Here is a 14,666-nt window from a genome sequence, read left to right on the forward strand (position 1 = left end):
ACTTCTTGTGCCCTCCCAGCCTACTCACCAGCGGCGCGGTGTGAGGAGCAGAAGAGGCCTTGAGAGCTCAGCAACAACTAAAAACACCAATGCACTATCAAAAGTATTTCACATCCCAAATCCAAAACACAGCACTACACCAGCTGCTAATAAAAAAGTTAACTCTATCCCAACTGAAACCATGGCACACACTCATGCCAGCAAAGCTCCTCTGACGCCTTCCTGCAGCTCCAACTTGTCCACCAAAATACACTTTTCTCGGTGTCACCACTCTAGCAACCACTTTCTGTCCCTGACATCGCGACCTGTTGCTTCTTAGCAGACTGAACTAGTACTGCAAAGACACAGTAACATTCTATTTCATCTAACGTGGCAAATAAAGATTCACCACAGTTTTAAAAAAAAAGTTATGTAGCATAGGGGCAGAGGACTGAGCAATACCAGGTAACCTACAACGGGAGATCACCAGATCAGGACTGAAGGGTGAAAGCAAAACGATGGGACAGAGAAATAGGAAGGCTCTGCATAGCAGGAGCAACCAGAGAAGTCCCCCGTGCCATAAGCAGTAAAAGAAAAGGGTGGCACTGGCCAAGAGAGCAGGCACATGACCTTGGAGGTCCTGCCAGACCCCAAGCCTGACCATGCACCCACCATAAAAGAAACCCTAATTTGAAGCCTAAATAGGGGGATGGAGTGTTTTCTGACAGCTCTGAGAAATAATAAAGTTTTGTTTAAGAGGCTTATGCTAATTTTCTCCCCCTCCCTCCTGTGATGATCGTGCAACACCAGCAATTTCAAGCTCAAGCAAACTGCTCTGCCCCGCCATCACCAACAGCAAGGCTGAGTGTCTGTGCTGCTTTTACCAGGAAGATGCGCAACCCCCTCTGAGACAAGCACGTATGACGAGCTCCTCAGATATGGCTAGCACATCGAGAGCGCTACCAAAACCACGCCGGCTCTCCAACCAACAGACCTTGAGAAGTCATCCTCAAGGCAGTAACGTACTTGCAACAAGCACCTAACACAAGAGCTTTTCTGCCTGAGATAGGTCAGATAAATGTTTATAACTAGTTGGGCAGGAAGATAAACCTACCCCTAGCCTTATGGCTAAAGGAGAACACGACAGCAGGATTTGTCCTGCTCCCTCCCAGAGAGGCACTAACACATCAGGCCCTGGCCTGCAGCGTATTTAAGCAGAGAAATCATAGAATCACAGAGTGGTTTGGACTGGAAGGGACCTTTTAAAGACCATCTAGTTCAACCCCCTGTGGTGGGCAGGGACATCTTGCACTAGATCAGGTTGCCCAAAGCCCTGTCCAATCTGGCCTTGAACACTTCCAGGAAAGGGGAATCCACAACTTCTCTGGGAAACCTGTTCCAGTGCCTCACCACCCTCATTGTAGAAATTTTCTGCCTTATATTCTCCTTGATATGTTCATCAGAAGACTTTATTTAAAAGCTGTGCTCAAAGTCCTCCCAGAGGGATACCTCCTCTGGGTTAACTGCGAAGCTGAACATTTTTTGCACGTACGTGAAGCCATCAGTCAGCAGTGCACCTCAAAGGACTCTACTGACATTGTAGCCCCCCAGAAACATTAACACACTTTGCAATCCTCACTCCTCCTTTACAGGGAGGGAAACTAGGGTAGAAGCAGGACATGCTCTACCAGGAGCTACACAGCTGCCCTTCAGCAAGCCGTGCCCACTCCCACATATTCATCAGCTTGACTAATGCAAAACTATGCTGCCAAAACAGACAGTCCTGCCTTTCCCCTCCTCCCCCTTCAACACATCCCAGTCATCTCTACGCTTGTGGTAGCAACCATCGTTTGCTTGATCCAACTGGAAGCCATCCCAGAAAGAAGAAAATAGAGGGAAAGGATTTCTGGCAGAAGAACAGCCTGAGATCAGCTAAAGCTGATGGGAAGCATGACCTCAGAAAGATGGCACAGTGGTACATCTGGAAGCCTAGATGAGGCTTTCAACCTGTGATGCTTCAACCAGATGCTTTGTCTTTGCACAGTGGTAATTCACTTAAAATCTCTTTAATGGCTCATTCACTGCTCAACATGCCCAACCACTCACTCTTAAGACCCATCCAAAACAGCACGGTGAAGTCCTACCTGAGGTCTCTAAACTAGGCTGGTGCACCCAAACCGCAACACACCACAGCTATGCAAGCCTCGCAGCTTAACAAGGAATATTGGTAAAACAAAATTTCTCCAAGAGATTTAGCGATATATACTTTTTTGGTGTTTTTTGCCATAGCTGAAGGGTGTTCTCAAATGGTTTCCAGGAGAAGAGGAGCAAGTACAAGCATATGCGAAGGATCTAGCAAAAGCTCTTAAGCAAAGCAGACAGCAGGATGCTGAAAATAAATACTCAAAGCCCTTTGCAGCACCAAAGTTCAAATCCATCTGGACATTTCTGAGGCTGTCACAGGAGCCCATAGAAGGGATTTTCCAATTCCTCGCAGAGAAACCCTGGAAAATAAGGACGGAAAAAACGAAGTATAGGCTCAAACTCTACGCCAGCCCTTCGTCCTGAGATGTGACCTCCTTCAACACCACCAGGAGCGCAGAGCAAGAGTGTGGCACGACCCTGCGTGGTCCCTACAGGCGGGCTTGTCCCCAGCACAGGGTGGCCCAAGCTCCCCTCCACCTCCATCCCACTTCTCCTCCAGCGCAGGGGTGGATGGAGGGGTCCTGATGGACCCAGGTAAAGCTCCAGGTACTGCAGGGGCTGTCAGCACAAGTCTTCACAGCCAAGCCAGCCACCTCACCTCCAAAACCAGCAAGAGCATGATCCCCACCTAAAAACATACATGGTACGAAGCTGTGCTGAGTGGAGGGAGCTGATGCACCAGCATCTCCAGAGGTACCATCCAAACATCCCGGCAGCAGTCTGACGGAGCTCCCTCACCCCTAGCTCCTGACAGAGGTAAAGGAGGCAGAGCTAATCCTCTCTTGTTTTTCTGAGTTTACACAGCATTAGTCACACAGGCTCCTGACAAAGCTGCCCCGGGGCCCCCAGGCAAGCCTTGCGATCACTGCTGTGCTCGCACCGAAACCACCAACTCCGCCAGCTCTTGACACGAACAGACAAGCACGGTTAAAACCCTCACATTCAAGCCTCCTTTAAACACTCTTCAGAAAAATACCCAGAGCTGCTCCTCCACTTAATGCAGCTTCCCCACCACCACCCCCAGAAAAAGCATAAAGCTACTCAAACCGAGTTTCCGTGGCATTAAAATCAATTAACCAGATAGGCATCTCCAATTGCTCCGTTCTCAGTTTTCCTGATAACTGTTACCATGCAGAGTGTACGCACATCCCAGAAATATCCCAAAGCATCCTTAGGAAAATCATGGACTTTATTACAAAGCTCAAGCTTTCACCTCTGCAGAAATTCACCTTCTCTTAGTTTTAAAGAAAAAACAAAACAAAAACAAATGAACCACAACGGATTAATCCAGGCCCGTTTTTACAGAGCGGAGTTTTTGAAGTCAGCTGCAACTAGCTGTAACCACAAAGCTGATGGTAGGCAGGACACAAGAGCCATCACACGTGTGACGTTTATGTTGGGGACCTTTCAGTTACCTGTATGCCGCCTCCCAGCAGTGGGGACTTGAGGGAGAGCACGGCCCCTCAGCTTGCAGGAAAAAAGCAGCTTGTTGCACTCACCAAGGCGCAAGTGACCACTGTTAATAGACAGAAGCAATGCCCATGCCTGGCTCAAAAGACAAGCTGCCAAAGCAATCGGCCAGCCCTTTGGCAGCACCTCCCGAGAGGTCTCCTGGCCCGTGCCACAGCTCTGCAGCACCACGAGGAACTGCTCTGCCACACAGCTTTGCAATCAGACGTCTGCAGAGGGAGCAGCCTCTGGTGCACAGCCTCTTTTGCTCATTTCTTAATATAATTTATTGAAATAAAACAGGAAGAGCTAAATTCATGCTCTATCAGCTCAAGCAGGACACCGGCTAACCCAATCCTTTCATTTCAAAGCCTGCCACTTCCATCAGTTGGAGAATATGGACTAGCGGCACTGTTTGAGCTACAAACTGAAGACGAGGGATGTGTCTCACAGCCTCAGGCTGGTGGGGCAATCACCCCTCCTGCCCAGCCTCTCCAGGGATGGAGCTCCTGGGGATGGAACTAGTGATCTTTAAGGTCCCTTCCAACCCAAACCATCTATGATTCTATCACACGGACCTCTCTGTCCATCCAGCTGTCCCCATGCTGGGTCCAGCACCCTGCAAGAGATAACTGCTTAATCCCCCAAGGACTGAACTGCTTTGACATGCTGCAGGAAGAGGTCAGTGGAGATCCAGACGGCCTCCATGCCCAAGGCAGGAAAGCGGTAAGGGAAGAGATCCCTGTAAAAGCCCAACAGCGACTTGGAAAACCATTTCCTTAGATACACAGGGGACTGACAACAGTCCACCACTGCCAAAGAGCGACATGGACCACCTCTTCTCCCTCCTGTTCCCTCCAGCACAGACGGGAGGGAAAAGCTCTGGTTGCCACCGGACCAAGAGCTGGTGCATGAGAGGGCAGGACAACAATTTCCATCCAGATCCTCGGACATTAAAAGCATAGTGAGGGCAACACTGCAGGAAAGAAAGCTCCCTGCACTCTCACTGCTCTGCGAAAGGCCAGAATAAATGAGGGGATTTACAGACCGACCCTGAAAACACCACACGTGCTTGCCGAGTCGAATTCACCCCTTGTCTCAACACGTGCACCGTGCAATTTTTTCCACGGAAACCAGATTACAGCACCCCACTTCAAGAGGCAGCTAGTCACATTTTAAACATGTCAGCTGGAAACAAGTTCAACCCCTTCAATGGTTAAGGTCTTCTGAAGCTTATTGGTTTTCTGAGCTATATGTTATATATACCCTCAATTCCCACTCCCAATTCAAATTTCACCAGCCATATCTCACGGCATCTTTCTCTCACAGCATGGGAGACTCTGAGCAGCCTCCAGCCAGATCTCTTCACCACACAGAAGTGCCAAAGCACAACCATCAGGTCATCCCTCAAACATCCCAAAGTTGAGCAGATGCAGCGTCAGAAGGTCTCCAGCCTCAAAAACTCAGAGGCGACCCAGAGGAGCTGACTCCCCGATACTACAATATGAATTAATGCCAAGTCCAGTTGCTTGTGGCTTTTCAACAGGCATCTTGTTAGAGCCCAGCAGTGAGGCAACATAGTTCACCAAATATTGTACTGCTCAAGGCATCTCTAGTGCTGCTCAGCATCCTCAGTTCACGACCTGCAGAGCTTCCTGTGGGATTTACACCATTAAGCTCAAGGCAGTCAGAAGGACAATGTTATCAGGCTCCACTTGCTCAGCCTCTAGAGGTCTAGAGCAAACACACTTCGAGTCTCCAGGAGGCCAACCAATGGTCCTACCAGCCCTTCCTTCTCGGGAACAGTGTGATGGGAATCAGTCCACAGTAGCTCAGGCCGTTTCTCCACAGCTGCTCAGGTACAGCTGCCTGGTCAGCCACGTAGCAAACCAGATAAGGATGCAGATGTGGCTCAAAAACACTTTGGTAAAGAACAAATTCAGTGCTGGACCACCCAAACTGTTGTGCCAGGGTGCAAGAAGGTGGTGGAACTGTGCACCTGGGCCAGAACAGCCATGAAGCAAATCCATGCTTTGCAGATCAGATACAGGTTTCCCTGTGAAACTCATGCAGCAAGTCAGGGAGCAAAGAAAATAGCGATGCATCGAAATATTTTGGTAACTTTATCTGGTTAGCTTTGTAATCATCAGCAATAGCACAGGCAACACTTCTGACCCACTTTATTACCACTCAGAGGAAACGAACGTATTACATCCTCCCTGATAAGTCCCCCTCATTCAGACAAGGATGCTCTCATGACCAGTTTAGACTCACAGAACTGAGGGGGGAGGAAAGAGAGAAACAGTAAGAACAAGACACCACAGGCACAATATTTTTTGAGAAATTGAATTTCTAAACATGGAGGTCATTTTCTTACCTGCCCACTCCTCGTGTACTCTGTATTGAAACGTTTGACAAGATACACAATTCACTATTGGTGCAACTTTGCTCCACTCAAGCCCAGATCAGACGTCAGAGCTATGAAAGCAGGAAAGGAGACACCCAGAAATTTTACCTTGGGAAGAGAAAACCATGCTACTAAACTAAAACTTGAGTAGTCAGCTACGAGGCAAATGGAGGAAACAAAACAAAAAAAAAAAAAAAGAAAAAGCAAGTGCACTAGCTCAAACTGATACCTGCATCCCCCCCAACATCCTGCCACCATGGCGGTGAGCAGCAGATGCGGCTCTCGCACGCTTGGTTGAGGCAACTGCCAGACAGCTTTCCACAGCAAACCCTCCACGTGCCTGGCAAGCTGCAGCTTTAGCAGCCAGAGAAAGGCACGCAAAGCATGACCCCCACCGATTACGGAACAGAACTGAAGGGAAGGGGAGGCAGGAGATATAAAAACTCGAGCCAAGCGGCGAGTCTCAATGAGATCCTGCTGATTTCTGGCGAGCGAGCTAGCCCGAAGCGTGTGCGTAAAGAAGCCAGGCACATCTGCACAGCTACTGTGAAGAAAAGTAAGAGATGCATGAGCAGGGTGCAGGCTTGGACAGCTGTCCCAGCTGCTGCTTAGATCACCAGCAAAGCCTGCACCCCACTTTGTTGAACAAGCAAATCTCCCCCACACCTCTCACAGCAGAGGCAGCGTCGGCAAGCTGCTGAATACACCAACAAACACGCATTTCTGAGCAAGCTGGCTTTAATTCTGCTGTCAGGATGCCAGCAGGGCCCCAAGTCCTAAGGAGATCAGATTTGTACCAACAGACACTCGGGCAAAGCTGGCATGACGGGGGCTTGCAGGGGGCTGAGCATCCCCAGCACCTGCTTCTTCTTCATAGGCCTTTTTCCCTGCCTCTTTGGACCAATGAAAATTAGTTTCCCAGAAAGAAAATCCTGCATTGAGCTCCAAAAGGTGGGGGCAAGGGCCTTGTTTGATTGGGTTTTGGGGTACCCACAGCACCGGGGTTCATGGGGGCTGTGAGCTCCCACCCTGCCGGATGCAACTGCTCAGCAGCCGCTTGCAGCACGGGAAGCTCCTCAGCATAAAGCTGAATGGTGCTGGCTCCCGTGTTTGATTTCCAGGATCCGAGCCACAAGGAGAGCTAAAAATATCACAATTAACCATTCCTTTTCAACGCAAGACTCGCTGATGGGGCCACGGGGGTATTATACAACTGCAAACAGGAAAATGTGGTCTGCAAAAAAAAAAAAAAAAAAAAAAGAAAAAGAAATCAAACTGGGAAAATAGCTGGCCAGGACAGTAATCTCTGAATTCAAGCATGGACCACAACACCCAAAAATGTGGAGGAGCTTGTGCCGCTTGCAATTGTGGTGGCTTGCTCTGATGTGCTTGCAAGTTTTCTGGTGTGATATATGCATTGATTATACACAGAGAGCTCATTCTAGCTATATCCCATGCAAGCTGTCTCCTGAACCAGCTGGCTGCTTAGCTCTGTGTCATTCTGCATGTCAGGAGTTAAGCGAGAAACTTTTATTCCTGCTAAAAGCCATTGCAAGGAGACAGCTAGGCTCCAGAGCTACGGATTTCTTCACATGCAGATTTAGCAGCAATTTTTTTTTTTTTTATCACTGCCCAGTCTTTACGCTGACATCTAGGCTTTAAACATCATCTGTGGGTAACACAGGGGTACATTACTCACAGCGGCACACCCAGGAGAACCAGCAAATCCTCTCCATTTGAGCCCAAGCGTCGGCTTTACCCTGGAATTACATTTATCTCCCCAGCACTAGGCTCCCATTAATGGAATTACCAGGCAGGCTGCTTCAGACTTAACACTTGAGAGAGGCGGGCTGGGATGGCACCGCTCCAGCCTCAAGCCGCAAAGCCTGCACTGTTTCTCCATCCTCCAACGAGCTGCTGCCCTAACGAGCCCGACCCTGCGATGAGAGCCAGGGAAACAAAAGAAACAAACCCAAACTGTCCAGGGCAATCAATATCTTTCTAGGAACACCCAGGCCTCTTGCCAGCTCTCTCCCAGACCCAATTTAGCTCTCCTGCAGCACGGACGTGGACGGCACGCGCAGGAGCAACCCGGCGGGATGCCGAGCCAGAAAGCACAGCCGGTCACCAAGCAGACACTTAGGGAGGTGAATCTGCACCGGTCCCTCTGCAAATACCCAATGCTGAGGGTGTCAAAGCAAACCCACAGCTAAGGAGAACATCCATCCACCTCAAAAATCACGGAGCAAGCACTCGAAGCGGAATAGTTGTGTCATAAATACCCACTGCTATGTAAAATGGGGAGGCGTATCGTAGCAAACCAGCCAAGATTGCTAACCAGCATGGGAGATTATCTTGCACATGCTAGAAAACTGCCTTCCATCACGCAGCGGCTACGGCGCTGCCCTGCTGAGCGATGGGCAGCATGGTATGAACCAGTGCCTTAAACCAGCCCCGCACTACCCAATAAAATGGACAACTGCGAGCACCACAGGCTGCCGAAAACTAAAGGGGATGCAGCAAGCAACCCTACTGCAAAGCTCCACTGATAGCACTGTGACTTCAGCATCTCCGAGGGCTGTTTTTTGCACGCGGCAGCTGTGGGTTTGTTTGGGTTGTTGGTTTTTTTCCCAGTGACCTGCAAAGGGAATTCTCTGTCCTTGGCAGGGAGGGAGCACAAGGAGAAAACAGAGATTCATCAGCACTTGAACGATGTTTGCCCCAGGTATGGAGACCCAGGCACACAGCACTGCCATAGCAAATAAAAAGATAGCAAGGGGAAAGCTTATTTGCAGAGTATAGATGTGCCCTTGCAACAGCTTGAGCTGTGGGAGCTGAACTACTCTCTCCTGTAATTAAAATGCAGAAGAGGAAAGCACAGGAATTACTCCAGCGTGACTGTGAAGGACTAGCAGGCTTTGAGTTTCAAAGTCGATCCTAACACACACTCTTCAGTGCGATTTTAATTCTTAAAAAAAAAAAAAAAAAGAGAGAGAGAAAAAGAGGTTTTGCTGTGAGAAAAGATCCTGCACAACCCTGTTGTCAAACCAGACAAGGAGCAAATGAGGGAGACTGTGGCTGGGACTGACGAAGCAAGGCTGAAGGCAGTCCTCTCTTCCCCCTCACCCCTGCATTGGCTCTGCCAGTCATTCTCAGCGACATAACGATTCAGGGAGGCAGACATGCCCCGTGACAGGAAAAACACTCGTAACACCCAGGCGGTGAAATCTCACATCCGAGAGCATCTGTGCAAAACGCAGCCTGAAACGTTTCTTCCAGCTCCATAGAGTCGATTACACGTTTTGCAAAACCAAGCTGGTGAAACGCTATCGCTTGCATTGAAGGTGAGATTCGCCAGCAAGAGGTAAGTCTTAAGCATCTCCACATTTTCTGTGTACCAAGAAAACAAAAAAAGAAGCCTATGGGTAAGATTACAGGGTCCTGCAGCTCAGGGTGATGTAAAAGAGACAGAAAGACATCAGAAAAAGAAATGACACACGTGCAACGCTCTTCAGCCTGGCACCCAGGGGAACAGCTTAGCTAAGAAAATTACTTTCATTTTTAAATAACGATAAAGGTAAGGAGCCGTCAGAATTATGAGTCAAGCTCCAAGATAAGAAATCATCCTGCTGGATGGGTGCGGCTGCCTCCTTGTTTGGTCACTGTTAGGGTTTTTTTAAAAGATAAACGTGTCTTTCAGAACATGCTTGTTGGCCAGTCTTCCCTTGGCTGAAAAAGAACACAAGAAGCTCACAATGAGGAAAATGATAAATGAAAGGCAGGACAACTTCCAAAGAGCCGAGATCATGCTTCACAGACCCTTTAAAGTAAGATGCAACATATTATTATGTTAAAAAGGACAAAAGAGGAGTAAATTTAAAATTCCAAGTATCTTTGATAAAATATCATTCAGAGAAGCTAATAAGCATAGCCTGCAAGAGGCAGATCCCATTCACAAACCGGAACCTGTCAAGTCAAAGAAATAGTTTTTTAAATCTATTCTTCAATTGTAAAGCTGTTGATATATAGGACTATTTAATTAGAAATTCACAGTCTGGAGGAGGCTAACTCAGCAAATGCAGGCAGGAAAAAAAAGTAACTTGTACATCAGAGCAAGAACCAAGGCAAATCCCTTAAGGAAGGGTGTAAAATTGATCAGAGTGGGTTTGAATCCAACAGAACAACAGCTTGAACACAGCCGAGGTAGAAGTACAAAAGCACCACGGGAAGGCAAACAGTGTGAAGGACCCAGGAGCTCGGTGAAGCAAAAGTGGCAGCAAGTCCCATCGTGCTCTCCAACTTCCCCGCTGCTCAGTAAATTGCAATAACCTGAGGGCCGGCATCACCGCCTGCAGCCCTGACAGCTCAGCCCAGGACTTTGCTGCTCGCCCAACAGCAAGGTGTTAAGCACCACCACCAAGGTTATACAACAGAAGCGACTCTGCAATCGTTTGGGTTTAGAAAGCATTTTGCATTGGCCTTTACCCCTGTTCAGTTTTGCCTTTTCTTATTCAAGAACACCAGATGGGAAGAAAAGTGACCAAGCACAAGGCAAGCCCTTTACTAGAGTTACGGGTTTTTTGCTAAACCCCGGGTATCACCGCTGCTGAACACAGCTTTAAACTAAAGCATCAAGCCCACGAATAGCCCCCTCTTTCCCAGCATGGCGATAGCACAGGAAGGTCCCAACGCTCTCACCTGCTCTGCCACGCATGCCCTGATCGAGCACATCTCCTTTTCCCACCAAGAACTGACCCGGCTGGTCCACACAGCTCCGCAAAATACTCCAGCACATGCCCTCATCAGCCATTTCGACATGTGCCCGAAGATCCCTGCTCCCGACCCAACACCTCCGTTCTCATCCAACGGGGAGCTGTTGCCCATAACTCAACTTCAGCCAGAGCACAAGAGCAGACGGAGCCGTTTATTGAGGGAAAAGACCTCATGGTGCTAGATTTCACTTTTTTGGGGTGTTGCTTTTAAAGGAGGTATCGCAACGCAAGGACGGGGGGGAACCAACTGCGAGCTGCGGGTTTGTTAACCCAGGCACCTGAGCTGCCGCATCTCCAACTGCCCCTGTCACCCGCAGGGACCAAACCCAGATGTCCCACCAGCGTCAACAGCTACCTCTCGGGCAGCAGGTATGTCGGGGACACCCAGGCCACGCCAGTGCCACCCTGCGCGTCCCCCGAGAGCAGCGGGGCCGGGGAGGGCAGGTGGAGGCTCACCACCCCGTCCCCCTCGAGGAGCACGCCTTACGAAGCTCCCCCCCGAACAGCAACCAAGATGATCACGGGCAGCTCCTGCGCTGCTCCATTCAGTGTGAGGGGAAGAAAAACCAAAATACTTTGTTGGGGTTGTTTTTACGTTTTGTTCTGTTCTGACCTCAATGCAGCCCCACCTCGATGCAAAGGACCCCCCCAGCCCCCTGGCAGAGTCTCTGCCAGGTGCACAGCCCCACGCCGTGACCCTCCACACGGCCCCCCCCCCGGCACACAGCCCTGTGCAGCCCCCCCCACCCCACCACCCAGCCCTGTGCAGCAACCCCCCCCCCCCCCACCCCATCACCCAGCCCTGTGCAGTCCTTCACCCCCGCCAAAACGCTTTCGGGTGCACACCAAGCCCTTCGCAGCCTTCCCGAGGCCCCACTCGCGGACCCCCCCCCGGACACCCCTCGCTTTCCCACTCGGGGGTGCTCCAGGCTCTCCGCAAACCCCTGGATGCTCCGGAGCACACAGACCTTTGCAGCCCCCCCCCCCCCCCACCTCCATGCCCCTGGACACAGCCTTTTGGAACCCCCCCGGTGCCTCCGGGGCACACAGCTCTCCGCGCGCCCCCCCCCTCCGCCCCGGTGCCCCCCACGCCTACAGCCCTCCGCACCCCCCGCGATGCCCCCAGACCAACACACCCCGCCCGGTGCTTCCCCACGTACGCTCCCCTCGGGCTCCTCACGCCGCCGCGTCCCGGGGCGGGCCCCGCCGCTCGCCCCCAACCTTCTCCCGGCCCCGCGGCCCCCCCGGCCCCGCGCCCGCTCCGCTCCTCACCCCGGGGCGCCTCGCGGGCGGCCGCGAGCTGCCGGCCCCGCCGCGCATCCTCCGGCGCGCGCCCAGCTCCCAGCCCGACCCGGCCCGCCGCGCGCCGCCGCCGAGCCCCAGGCGGCGCGCCCCCGCGCAGGCGCAGTGGGAGCCCCCGAGCCGGACGCGTAACCGCACGGCATCTCGCGAGAAGAGAATACAAGTGCGCTGGCCGGCGATGGGGTTGCGGAGGGGAATTAGCTCAAATGGTAGAGCGCTCGCTTAGCATGCGAGAGGTAGCGGGATCGATGCCCGCATTCTCCAGGTGCTTTTGCCTCTCAGGTTGACCAGGCCGCGGCGTTCCAGCCCTTACGACTCACCTATACGTTTTGCTTGTTTTTTTTCTACAAAATTCCTTATTTGCGTCCTTAACATTCCTTAAAGATATATTTTGCTTATACCCGTGGTTACGGCAAGCAGAGAGCATTCTGCTGTACATGTGGCGCTGCAAGAGGGCCTTTTGCTTTCTCATTTAATACCAGACAAGGCCCACGACAGGGCGCTGCACCCACAGCAGCTCTGACCCCGGCCCTCACCAAGTCGTTCCATCCAGAGGCCGGAGACCCCCAGAGATCCCCTTTCCCAGAAGCCTCCAATGGAGCCAAAACACTCGCTTGCTTTTAGTAAATTCGAGAAGGAATCAAAATGCCTCAGGGAGGCATCGATGTTCGTGCCATTTGGCCAACAAACTGGCAAGCTTTTGTGGGGCGAATTTATCCAGCTGCAAAGTTCAGGCAAATATTCAAATTCTTCACATTCTACTATTATTCCGCTGCAGCAAGACATGAGGAAAAATCAAATGCTTTAAAGACAAAGACAGCAGATTTTAAAAACTGAAGGTTAACTTTTAGTAAGTGACTGTATCATGAAAAAAACCCAGCTCCATAGGAATACACTCAGTTGGCATTTCCATCGCAGTCACAGGCTGAACTGGAAACCGAAGGGGGAAAACAATTCCGCACACTTTCTCCAGTTACATGCGTGAGGAAATGACCTTTCTGACAAATTTCAATGGCAAAGACTGCAACTCAGCTTTTGGGCTGCTCACAGCCCCCAGCCTACACCTGAGCAAACTGCAAAACCTGCGGTCCCGAGCCCTTCGCGGGGCGCCCAGGGTAGGCTCCCCCCTCTGCTGGGACCTGGGGTGGCTGATGAGGGGAGAGACCTGGCTCGGATCCCCCCCTCTTAAATCCCAGGGGACTTCCCAGTACATCCATCAGATCCCCAGGTGGGACCTGGGGCATGGTGGAAAACATCATCAGGTGCCTTCCAGACTGACCAAATTCTTCTGCAACATGCTTACATCGAACCTCATCTTCAGAAAGAGTAAGAAGCCTTAATATTACTGGGTCTCCTTTTAGAAAGAATAAACCTGGGGAAACTCTTTTTGTCTGAATAAGTCTCATGTGCAGACATTTTTGCAGAGCAGCACTACTTAGCTACGGTCTTTTTGCGCACCTGTAGCCATGCCATTCCCCAGGCTTGAGTCCTGTCTGTTGCACTCTTTATTTCCTGCAGGTCTTTGAAAGTCTTTCTAATCTCACTGCCCTTCCTTGTAGGCAGCACGGCTGTTTAAATAAGACAATTCCCAATTAATTCGCCATAGCCCAAAGAAGAGCTGAATTGAAGAGAGGATGCGGTGGCTTTTCAAAGTGATTATTTGGCATAAATAGCCATGAATTCTCATGGATAGTCTCATGGACAGTAGAGAGAGACGTCTCCACCAGCAGTGGACATCTACCTGTCCTTTCCAGAAAATGGCAATGGTAACATGCAAACTGAAGTTGGACAAACAGGTGAGTGTATGGTTGTTGTGGGGCTTTTTTTAGCTTGAAGATTTCATTGACAAGACACTGAGGTGCTGGAACGTGGCCAAAGAAGAGCAACGAAGCTGGTGAGGGGTCTAGGGCATAAGTCTCATGAGGACTGGCTGAGGGAGCTGGGGTTGTTTAGCCTGAAGAAAAAGAGGCTGAGGGGAGACATTATCGCTCCCTACAACTACCTGAAAGGAGGTTGTAGAGGTGGGAGTTGGTCTCTTCTCCCAGGTAACAAGCGACAGGACAAGATAGGACAAGACACCTCAAGTTGCACCAGGGGAGGTTTAGATTGGATACTAGGGAAAATTTCTTCACCCAAAGGGTTATCAAGCATTGGCACAGGCTGCCTGCGGAACTGGTTGAGTCACCATCCCTGGAGGTATTTAAAAGACGGGTAGATGTGGTGCTGAGGGACATGGTTTAGTGGTGGGCTTGGCAATATTAGGTTTACAGTTGGATTCAATGATCTTTATGGTCTTTTCCAAACTAAAACGTTCTATGATTCTGTGATTCTTGCCTTTTAAAGCTGACTTACACTCATGCTTCCGAGACAAACTCATGAAATTACCAGCTGTTGCTACAATGGTCTTCAAAGCTTCAAGAAACGATTCAAGTCTTCCTATGCAGCAGGGTTTAAGAGGAAAGTGAAATCCATCGCAGTCTCCTATTTCATCAGCTGCTACACAGCCGGCATGAAGAGACTGTATTGTGAAATGTATGTGTCTATGGTCCGGT

General features: G+C 50.5%; 1 protein-coding gene and 1 non-coding gene across 4 annotated transcripts in view; one reads left to right on the top strand and one right to left on the bottom strand.

Annotated features, from left to right (window-relative positions):
- LOC128908435 (USP6 N-terminal-like protein) overlaps positions 1–12,178 on the bottom strand; it is an 87,065-nt gene extending 74,887 nt beyond the window's left edge. For all 3 annotated transcript variants that reach the window (XM_054198642.1, XM_054198645.1, XM_054198643.1), the window contains exon 1: positions 12,085–12,178. The gene's annotated coding sequence lies outside the window, so the exon portion shown is untranslated. The remainder of the gene's footprint in view (positions 1–12,084) is intronic.
- A 127-nt stretch (positions 12,179–12,305) lies between these two features.
- On the top strand, positions 12,306–12,378 carry TRNAA-AGC (transfer RNA alanine (anticodon AGC)). Its single transcript has one exon. It is a non-coding gene; the product is annotated as a tRNA-Ala (tRNA).
- The last annotated feature ends 2,288 nt before the right edge of the window (positions 12,379–14,666 follow it).

This window comes from Rissa tridactyla, chromosome 4, assembly GCF_028500815.1.
Source record: "Rissa tridactyla isolate bRisTri1 chromosome 4, bRisTri1.patW.cur.20221130, whole genome shotgun sequence".
NCBI lineage: Eukaryota > Metazoa > Chordata > Aves > Charadriiformes > Laridae > Rissa > Rissa tridactyla.